The sequence below is a fragment of the Chinchilla lanigera genome, unplaced genomic scaffold (assembly GCF_000276665.1).
Source record: "Chinchilla lanigera isolate Chin_1 unplaced genomic scaffold, ChiLan1.0 scaffold00110, whole genome shotgun sequence".
Classification (NCBI taxonomy): domain Eukaryota; kingdom Metazoa; phylum Chordata; class Mammalia; order Rodentia; family Chinchillidae; genus Chinchilla; species Chinchilla lanigera.
In genome coordinates this window covers 5897969-5907204 of record NW_004955511.1, presented here as the reverse complement: position 1 = coordinate 5907204, position 9236 = coordinate 5897969, and the positions used below count along the sequence as shown (strand labels likewise).

Sequence of the window (9236 nt, the reverse complement as noted above, 5' to 3'; positions counted from 1 at the left end):
GAGCCCCGCCCCCCGGGGCGGTCCTCCCGCCCGCCCCCCGTGCGCCTCCTTGTGGATTTGGCGAGGGCCGCCGGCGAGCCGAGCAGGGCAAGGACTAACGGTCCTGCGGCCCGGCTCGCCGGGCCCGGGCCCAGGCCCAGCCCAGTGTGAGGAGGCACGGGCGCGGCAGGCCTGCAGGGCCCGGCTGGGTGTGGGCGTGCTGAGTGAGCAAACTGCCAGTCTGGCTGGAGCCTCCGGTCGGCGATCCCAAGTACTGAGGGAGGCTGAGGCAGGAGGATCGCATGCTGGAGTCCGTATTGGGCGGTTTAGCAAGGGGTTAACTCAAGATGAAAAATTGTAAAAGGGCTCCACCCAAAGATCCTGGATTCCATATGCAGTACCGTAAACACAAAACGCTTTGGACGAATTAGATTGGGCAGTTGTTTTAGCAGGGACGCAACACCGGGCAAGGCGGGCAGACAGTACTTCCAGTGGAAAGGGCCGCTGAGCCCTGCGCAAGCCCGTTCGCGTGGCGCGTCCAGGTACCGCGCATTCACAGGGTGAGGGCTCGCACTGGTGGACAACAGGCGCCATCCGCCTCGGACCAGGTTGGATTTAACTGCATTGCGCGCTCCCTGCCTTTCTGTTTGCTTGTTTGTTTTGTAAGTTGACACAGAGATACATGTATTCATCCTGCAGAGCAGGCTTTGGGTTTGCCTTGGGAGTGGCTAAATCTGGCTGACAATCGCGCAGGCTCTCCGAGCTGGCATTTTTGCGGGGAGAGTATTCCCCGTGGTGTGCACCTCCCCGGCTGTGAAGAGCACACCATGGTTAACGTGACCGTACTGAGTGAGTTTTCGGAACAATTCCTCCGGCCCAGCCGATGTCTCCCCACTGCCTCCCATGACCCCAGCTCTGGCAACCACTTCTACTTTGTCTTTTTGTGACCAGATTATTCCTCTTAACATCCTTAGCGTAACCTGCAAAAGTTGCTGCTCTGGCAGGCTCTCGTTCTTTCTTGTGGCTGAGTGGTATTCTGCTGCGTGTCTATAACGTGGGCTCCTTACCGTTGATGCATGGGTGGACGTGACACACTGATTTCATTTCCTCTGGTGCGTTCCCAGTGGGGGGATTGCTGCTCAGTGGGCTTCTGTTCTTGACATCCCAAGGGATCTCCCGGCTGTCTTCCGTAGCTGCTGCAGTAATGCACATTGCCACCCCCCACGCCAGCACCCACCGGCACTTGTCTCTTCCAGGTCACCATTCTAACTAGAGTGAGACAGTGCCTCACAGAGCTTGATTTGCATTTCCCCGAGGATCGGTGATGCTGAGCATTTTAAAAATAAACCTGCTGGCTGTTTTTAGGTCCTCTTTGGAGAAACGTCCAAACAGGGCTTTTGCTCATTTTAAAGTCAGCTTGCTGGCCGGCTTTGGAGTGCAGTTCCTAGTGTGTTTTGGATACTGACTCTTTATCTGAGGTACAGTCTTCGAATGCTTCCTCCTGTCCCACGCACTGTCCTGCATGCTGTGACCGTCTCCGGCGTGTGTACAGATTCTAGTCCATGGGACCCATCTGTCTGTGTTTGCTTTGGTTGCCTCAGTTTTTGAGGTTACAGCTGAATGTTCCTTGCCCGGACCAATGTCACAGAGCTTCTGCTAGGTTTTCTCTTCTTGGTTTCTTAGTTTTGTGTCTTGCCTTTGGGTCGATTTTTGTACACGGTAGGAGATGAGGGTCCAAGTGTGTTCTCCTGGGTGTGGAATTGGCTCTCTCTCCTGCTCCCTGGGCCCGGGGTCTGTTTTGTACCAGGACTATGCTGTTTGGGTCACTACAGCTTTGCAGTGTCATTTGGGATCAGGTAGCAGATGCCTCTTCGCTTTTTCACTCTGGGTTGGAGATCTGTCAATTCCTCCCTTTCTGTCAAATCCTAAAAGGCTTCTTTTGTGTTGGTACCAAATTCATAATTCACAGCATTGGGTTGGTTGGGCGACTCTTCCTGCTTTCCTTGTGGGATATACACAGGATGGCAGCACGGGGACGCCACACAGCCGAGAGGCCTTCAGGTCCTACTGAGAAGACAACTGAGACACCAAGGTACAATACAGCCCTTGGCAGGACTCTCCAGGAACCAAGCTGACCAACATCAAACAAATCCAAGTGCAGGCCACAAGGACAGCCTGTCTCAGTTACTTTTCTCTCATGGCTGAGACAAAATACCCAACGCCCAAAATTAAGGAAGGAAAGGTTCATTTAGCTCACAGTCTGTGGAGGTTTCAGTCCATACTCAGCTGGTGCCAAGGCAGAGTGGCATGGCAGAGGGCAACAGTTCATGGCAGCAGAAGACAACAAAACTAGCAAGAGCAAAAGGGAGAAGCAGCAAGAGCAAGCCTCTTTCCTTCCCTCAGAGTGTACACAGGCTACGCCCCAGGGTGTGTGTAGCACTCACACCCATACTCCAGCATGGGACCGTGGATCAATCACAAACTCTATAGCCCACTCCATGACTATATGAGGCTCCAGATACAAGCCATGACACAGCCCAATGGCATCTGAGGTCATGGTCCTTATTTAGGGCCTGACGTGCGCTGGGGATATAGCTCAGTGGCATAAGCGCCGGCCTGGCTAGGGCCGGATGGTGACCAAGGACCATCACTTAGAAGACGTCCCCAACTTACAAACGAGTTCTGCCCCGGGAGAATGTTCATAGGTCGGATTTTTGTGAGTCCGACAAAGTGAGTCTTGCTCAGCTTTGAGACCCATGCACGGTGTGTGTCGCGCTGCGCTTCCCGGGTGCCCCCACACCAGCACCTCTTTCTTGTTGCTCGGGGCCGTCCTGGGCTGAGCCCTGTGCTGCTCTGCACGTGGACCGCACAGGAGCATGCGCAGTGCAACCAGGACGGGCATGCCCAGTGCAACCAACCAGTACGAGCATGCGCAGTGCAACCAGGACGGTGCTTGCGGACGGGAGTCCCTGTTAGACGCGTGCGCGGCTGTGGAACGCGAGGCCATTCGCGTCTGGGAAAGCGTGAAAACGTCAGGAAGCCAGGGACTCACCCTGCTCCCAGGCGGCCTGGTTTCAGGAGTCACCCTGGTGGCACGAGTCACCGCCACCCAGAGAGGCACAGGTTGGAAGACCTTGTGCTCGGGTGAGCACGCTGGCTGCGCGCAGGTGTGTTTGGTGCAGTGTCCAGGGCAACCGTGGCTCAGCCACCTTTAGGTTAGGGTCTCCGTGGTAACGAAATGGAGGGCAACAAGTGCAGCACACAGGGCTGTTCAGTCTCACGCACAAGCCGGGCTGGATCCCGCTGGGTTTGTCGTTTTGAGGCAGGGTCTCGCTGTGCAGTGCAGGCTGGCCTTGAGCTCATTCTTGTAGCCGAGGCCGGTCTGAACTCACGACGGCCCTCCTGCCTCAGCCTCCCAAGCCTGGGATTACAGGCATGCGCCCCCACGCCCAGCTTCCGCGAGTGTTTGCCCGCGCCGACTCAGCCTCATTCACCTTCGGACATGGCTGCCCAGCCAGCCCCTCCGTGCCCAGGAGTGAGCCCCAGCTCTGTGGGGAGCTGTCCTCTGTGGAAACCAACTTATCCTCTTCTATTTCGAGGTTACTTGGTAATTTTGTTCATCGACTACTTTGGCTTCTGACTGTAGGAGATATTATGGGAAATATCGCAGTACCTTTTGACCCCAGGAGGAGATACCCAAGGCCCATTACCTAAAGGGGGAGGAGTTGCTCTGGCTCCTGGGTCAGCTGGCTCGGGCAGAGATGGACTGGGGAGGACGCCCCGGCCAGGGCAGCCGCTCACATCGTGAGGGCGGAAGCAGTGTGAGAACGGGGAGCCGGGCACAAGGACGCAGGCAGGGTCCCACCCAGGGACGCCCCAGCCAGAGCCCGCTGCTCATGGTGTGTGGCTTTAGGTCTGAAGACCGACAGAACTACCGGGGCTGTTCAGATGAGGAAGCAGTGCAGAGGGAGAACAGAGGAAGGAAATTCTCCACGGTGGGGCACTTCACTTGTATAAGCCCTTATTTTCCCTAAATCCAACTAACTGGAGCTGTTTTACACTTTATTTTGGCAATGTGGTAGGAAAATAGAACAGTGTCAAACGTATCTGTCACCCATGCAGACACACGTGTGCACGCAGGCACTAACGGGTCCTGCAGCGGCACTTGTCAGCTTCTACCCCTGTGCTGGGAACCACAGTGCACGCTCCCTGGATCCTAGTTGTTTTTCTGGCTGATGGAACAAGGTTTCCTGCCCAGATGGCTAAAGCATTTGACTCGTATTTGTGAAAAGACTTAAGATGATGTCATTTGCTTTCTGCAAGAAACCTTTTAAGGGGACAGTCTGCCAGGTGTGGTGGCGAAAGGCTGTAATCTCAGCCCTCAGAAGGCCGAAGCAGGAGGATTGCTGTGAACTTGAGGCCAGCCTGGGCTACAAAGTGAGTTCAAGCCCAACCTGAACTACATAGTGAGACCCTGTCTCAAAAGAAAAAAAACAGGGGGGGGGGAGGTGGCAATCTACAAGGTATTTACTGTTTCAGGTATGTCTGTGTATCAGTTTTTTTTTTTTTTTCTGAGACAGGGTCTCACTATGTTTTCCAGGCTGGCCTTGAATTCCTAGTGATCCTCCTGCCTCAGCCTCCTGCGTTCTGGGATCATGGGTGTGTACCACCATGCCTTGCTTCTATGCATCATTAAAAAATGGTCTCGTTGATCCGGTGGGTGCTGGTTCCTTTCTCTCTGTATTTCAGAGGTGAAAGGCAGAGGAAAATACGTGCAAATGCAAGTTCTCATCCTGCAAACGGCTTAGCTGCAACCGCCTTGCCGACTACTGTCTGCGACTCGCTGTCCAGCTTCCTTGGCAACTTGGCTGCTCCTGGCCCATGTGGTTCGGACTCCATGTACCCAGCATCTGTCTAGGTGACTCACACGGGGAGCACACACCACAGTACTGACCCCATGTGGAATGAGTGGTGTCAGGGAGCTGGGTTAATTAAGGATCATCTTTTTTTCCAGCCATGTGGGGTGCGCGCACCTTTAATCCCAGGATTTGGGAGGCTGAGGCAGGAGGATTGCTGAGAGTTTGAGGCCAACGTGGGCTACATACTAAGTTCAAGACCAACCTGAACTGCATAGTGAGACCCTGTCTCAAAAGACAAAAAACAACCGAAAAAAACACAGTCACTATTTCATTCCCTTTTAGTCTTTTTCCATTGAGTGGTTACCTCCAAAGCCAACATTTCTTCACATTATTTTACTTTATTTTTGTCTTTTTGAGGCAGGGTCTCACTATGCAGTTCAGGCTGGCTTTGAGTTCACTTTGTAGCCCAGACTGGCCTCGAACTCACAATGGTCTTCCTGCCTCAGCCTCCCCAGTGCTGGGATGACAGGCGTGTGCCACCATGCCCAGGCTTTACCTTATTTTAAATGTCTGAATCATGTCACATTGATGAGCATTTAAAGTGTTTCCATTTTTCTCCTATGGTAGATACGACTTCGGTGAATTTGGGTGTTTGTTTTTTGAGATGGGCTCTGACTATGTAGTCCAGGCTGGCCTCAAACTCATAGCAGTACTCCTGCCTCAGCCTCCTGAGTGTTGTGATTACAGGCACGTGCCACCACGACCAGCAGAATCACTCATTTTTAAGGTTCCACGGTTGCCAGATTATTTTCGAAAATGGTGAATCAATTTATAATCACCAGCTTTGCAAGGAGTCCTCCCCCACCGCTCCTCTAGTGCATGAGAAATGGGTGCACAGATCCCTCTGCAGCCCTCCCCCGGCCGGCTTCTCACCTTTCTGTAACTGGGGGTCCACTCTCCTCTGGGCTCCACTTGTCCCCGGGCAGCGTCTTCCAGAAGTGAAGGTGCTTTCCGTCCGGGTTCTCCCAGCCCGCAGTGTCCTTCCCGGTGCTGACATGTCCCAGTGTGCTTGGGGGTTTGCTGAGCTCAGAACTTGGGGTTCTTTCCAACTTCTGCTCTTAAACTTGCCATTTTTGCGTTGTCCACGACCTCTTTGCCTCTTGCCTTCCCAAGAGTGAGCTTTGCAGCCCTGCCACACCTCTCCAGGCGTTGGCCAGGCCTTTCTGGCCCACCCCCTGGGTATGGGGGCGGTGACCCAAGCCCAGCACCAGGCCCAGGCCAGAGATTACAGCTTGGAGGACCAGTGGGGGGAGTGGGTGTGGCCTGTCAATCACCGAGCAAGCCCCGCACCCGGGACCAATCAGAAAGTGCTATCTTCAATTCTCTTGACATGAGGTCAAGCAGGTTTTTTTGAAAGGAAGGCTCAGATTGGACCTCAGCCTAAAGAATGAGAAATACAAAAGGTCCCCACCATTAACCTTGCAGCCACTGGGAGCTCTCTCTGCAGAGCATGCTTTTTTCCTTTAATAAATGTAAGATCTCAGCCGGGCGTGGTGGCGCATGCCTGTCATCCCAGCACTCAGGATGCTGAAGCAGGAGGATCGTTGCAAGTTCAAGACCAGCCTGGACTACAAAGTGAGCTCAAGGCCAGCCTGAACTGCATAGTGAGACCCTGTCTCAAAAAGACCAAATAAATAAATGAGTAAATGAGTAAATGTAAGATGTCGCTACATTTTTTGCAGGTCTTGTCCAAATCTTTGCTCAAGATGACAAGAACCTGGGAAGAGTCTCTCAAAAGAGTCCATAGAACCCCAGAATCCTGGAACAACCTGGCATCCTGGTGGGCCTGGGACACCTATGCTCCCCCCTGAGAACTTAGGGAGTCTTCCTGAACCCCAGTTTTATCTGTCAAATGAGGGCTTTAGAGTGAGTGAATTGAGGACTTTTGTTACCGAAAGCTGACCACACTTCTGCCTGTTCTGCATCACCGTCTCCTGCCTACCAGGGGCTCCTCCGCGGGCCCGGGCCTCTTTTCCTGGCTGTAGGGTGAGGTGAGGGGTGGCAGGCGCTCCCCGGCGTGTTGGGAAAGCGCAGCCTGTGATACCACACAGTGATGCACCTCCTGGCTGTTACACCATGCACAAGTCCTTCAGAGCACTCTGGCTCGGGGTTCTGAGTGGAATCTCACATCCGTGTGCTGACGATTCCTGCAAGCTGTAAAGGCACATACGCAAGCAGCAAGCGTACAGCCCCGAGGACCAAGCCGGCACCCTCTGTGGCCCCTCAAGTGGGTCCACGACTGAAATCCCATCTTCAGGCCTGAGTGGGGGCCGACTAGACAAACCCTTTCCTGGTGGCTCTGATCCTGCACTAACTTGCCTTGCTCAAGATATGAATCACATGCCTCGTTCTTCCACAGTGTTTGTAATTCCAATTGTTCGTTCTAGTTAGGAAACAGCAAAATCAGATTATCCACCGCTGCCCATTCTAATGGGGCCATTGTCCAGGACCATAACTGCGAAAGGTCACTGGGTTGCCTGAGGCAGGGGTGCGGGTTTGGGTCTGCTTTGACACAGAGCCAAAAAGCCTGGTCAGACCACAGCCTGGCGCCTGGACAAGGTCAGCAGGCACAGCAGGAGGAGGACCGGGTGTGCTCAGCCCTTGCTCTCTGCCACTTTCTCTCTGCTGCTTCCTCCCCTCGAAGCCCGGCCCTAAAGCCCAGGCTGCTCTGGAAGGAGCTGGCCTCTCCATCCCCAGGCCGCCTGTGGGGTGCTCGGAGCCTGGCACTGTGCCCTGAATCAGCGCCTGAGCAAAGTCGTCCGTCGTCGTCCCTCGGATTGAGGTTGAGAGAGAGCTTGGCACAAATGATCTGTGACACAGAGCGCTGGACTGAAGGGAGATGGGGTCCAAGGACCCGCTTCCATCACAGCAGAGACAGCTAGGATGAAGAGTCCTACCCTGTGCTAAACGCAGGTGTCTGGGGACATCTCGGGGGCGAGCTCATGGGTTCCTCGGTGCCGTCAGGCTCTTGTGTGGAGGCAGATGTGTTTCTAGAGCAGGGGACCGAGGCCGAAGCTGGAACCACACGAGAAATGTCACAGACCTGGGGCTGGAAGGGGCTCCAGGACCCTGTCTACCTTTAGTTCCTGCCTTCGGGAGTTTTGAGTCATGAGCTCACTCATGCTTGTGTACAAGGTCACCAAGTTCAGCCTGGCGTGGTGGGGCACCTGTTATCCCAGCATTCGGGAGGCTAAGGCAGGAGGATTGCCACGAGTTCAGGCCCAGCTTGGGCTACGTCGTAAGTTCCAGGCCAGCCTGAACTGCAGAGTAAGACCCTGTCTCAAAAAACTGAAAAAAAAAAAAAAGGTCACCAAGTTCAAAGAGGAGGAAGCTGGGTGTGTTGTGCTAGTCTTGCTTCTTTGGGGACCTTTCTCTTCCCAGATTGTGTACCTGCTCTGTCCAGGGGCAGAGTACAGGCACACCTGGGCCTTCAGGTTGTCCCAGGGACAACCTGGGTGCCCCCGGTAGGGGATGAGCTTTGGGCTGTGTCTCCCTGGCCCTCTGTCTGCTGCCCCTCGCCCTCCCCTCCCTCCCTTACCCCCTCCATACTAGAGACTGAAGAGCTACATTCCCAGCATTTTAAAATGTTTTTATATCTTGAGGTAGGGTCTCATTAAGTTGTCCAGACTGGATCAAACTTGCAGTCCTCCTGCCTCGGCCTCCCAAGTAGCTGGTATGTGCCAGGTGTGCGCCACCATGCCTGGCTGGCTTATTAATGGTTGTTCTGTTAATGCTGCTTGACAAAAAGATCTTTATATGGAACAAACAAAACACAAAGGCTAGAATTTTATAATCAGATTGGCTTCACTGTGCCATCATTGTGTGCACACCTGTGTGTGTGTGTGTGTGTGTGTGTGTGTGTGCTTGCAGTTACTCATCCCTAATGACAAGGACATTTCCAAATTTGTGTCATTGGGTAATTTCATTGCAGGGCAAACATCATCAAGGGCTGTTGCTCAGTGTGGGGTAGAGGTCAGTCCTCCGGGCCCCCGGTGCCGTCAAGGGCTGGTAAGCGCTAGCCACGCTGGTGCGTGCCTAAGCCCACAACAGACTATCTCACTGAAGCTCCGTGTGGGAAAAGTATGGTGAGGACCCAGGCCAGTGGCGCAGCTAATGAAGACGTGGTCCTTCGGGGACATCACGTCCAGCACTGTCCCACACTGTCCCCCTGGTGCCCACAGTATCACACCAGCATCTCGGGCATGCATGCACCGCAGCTCGGCTGGGGGACAGGAACGGGAAGTCTTCTGTTCCACCAGAGCCCTGCAGTCACTTCCTTCTGGCTCTGCCCCTGTGATCACTTCCTTCCTGTGATCACTTCCTTCCGGCTCTGTCCCT

At 54.1% G+C, this 9236-nt stretch overlaps 1 long non-coding RNA gene across 1 annotated transcript; it reads left to right on the top strand.

The window, feature by feature from the left end:
- The first annotated feature begins 3036 nt into the window (after positions 1 to 3036).
- LOC106147004 lies at positions 3037 to 8131 on the top strand. Its single transcript, XR_001231700.1, has 3 exons — positions 3037 to 3586; positions 4580 to 4897; positions 6581 to 8131. It is a non-coding gene; the product is annotated as an uncharacterized LOC106147004 (long non-coding RNA).
- Positions 8132 to 9236: the final 1105 nt, after the last annotated feature.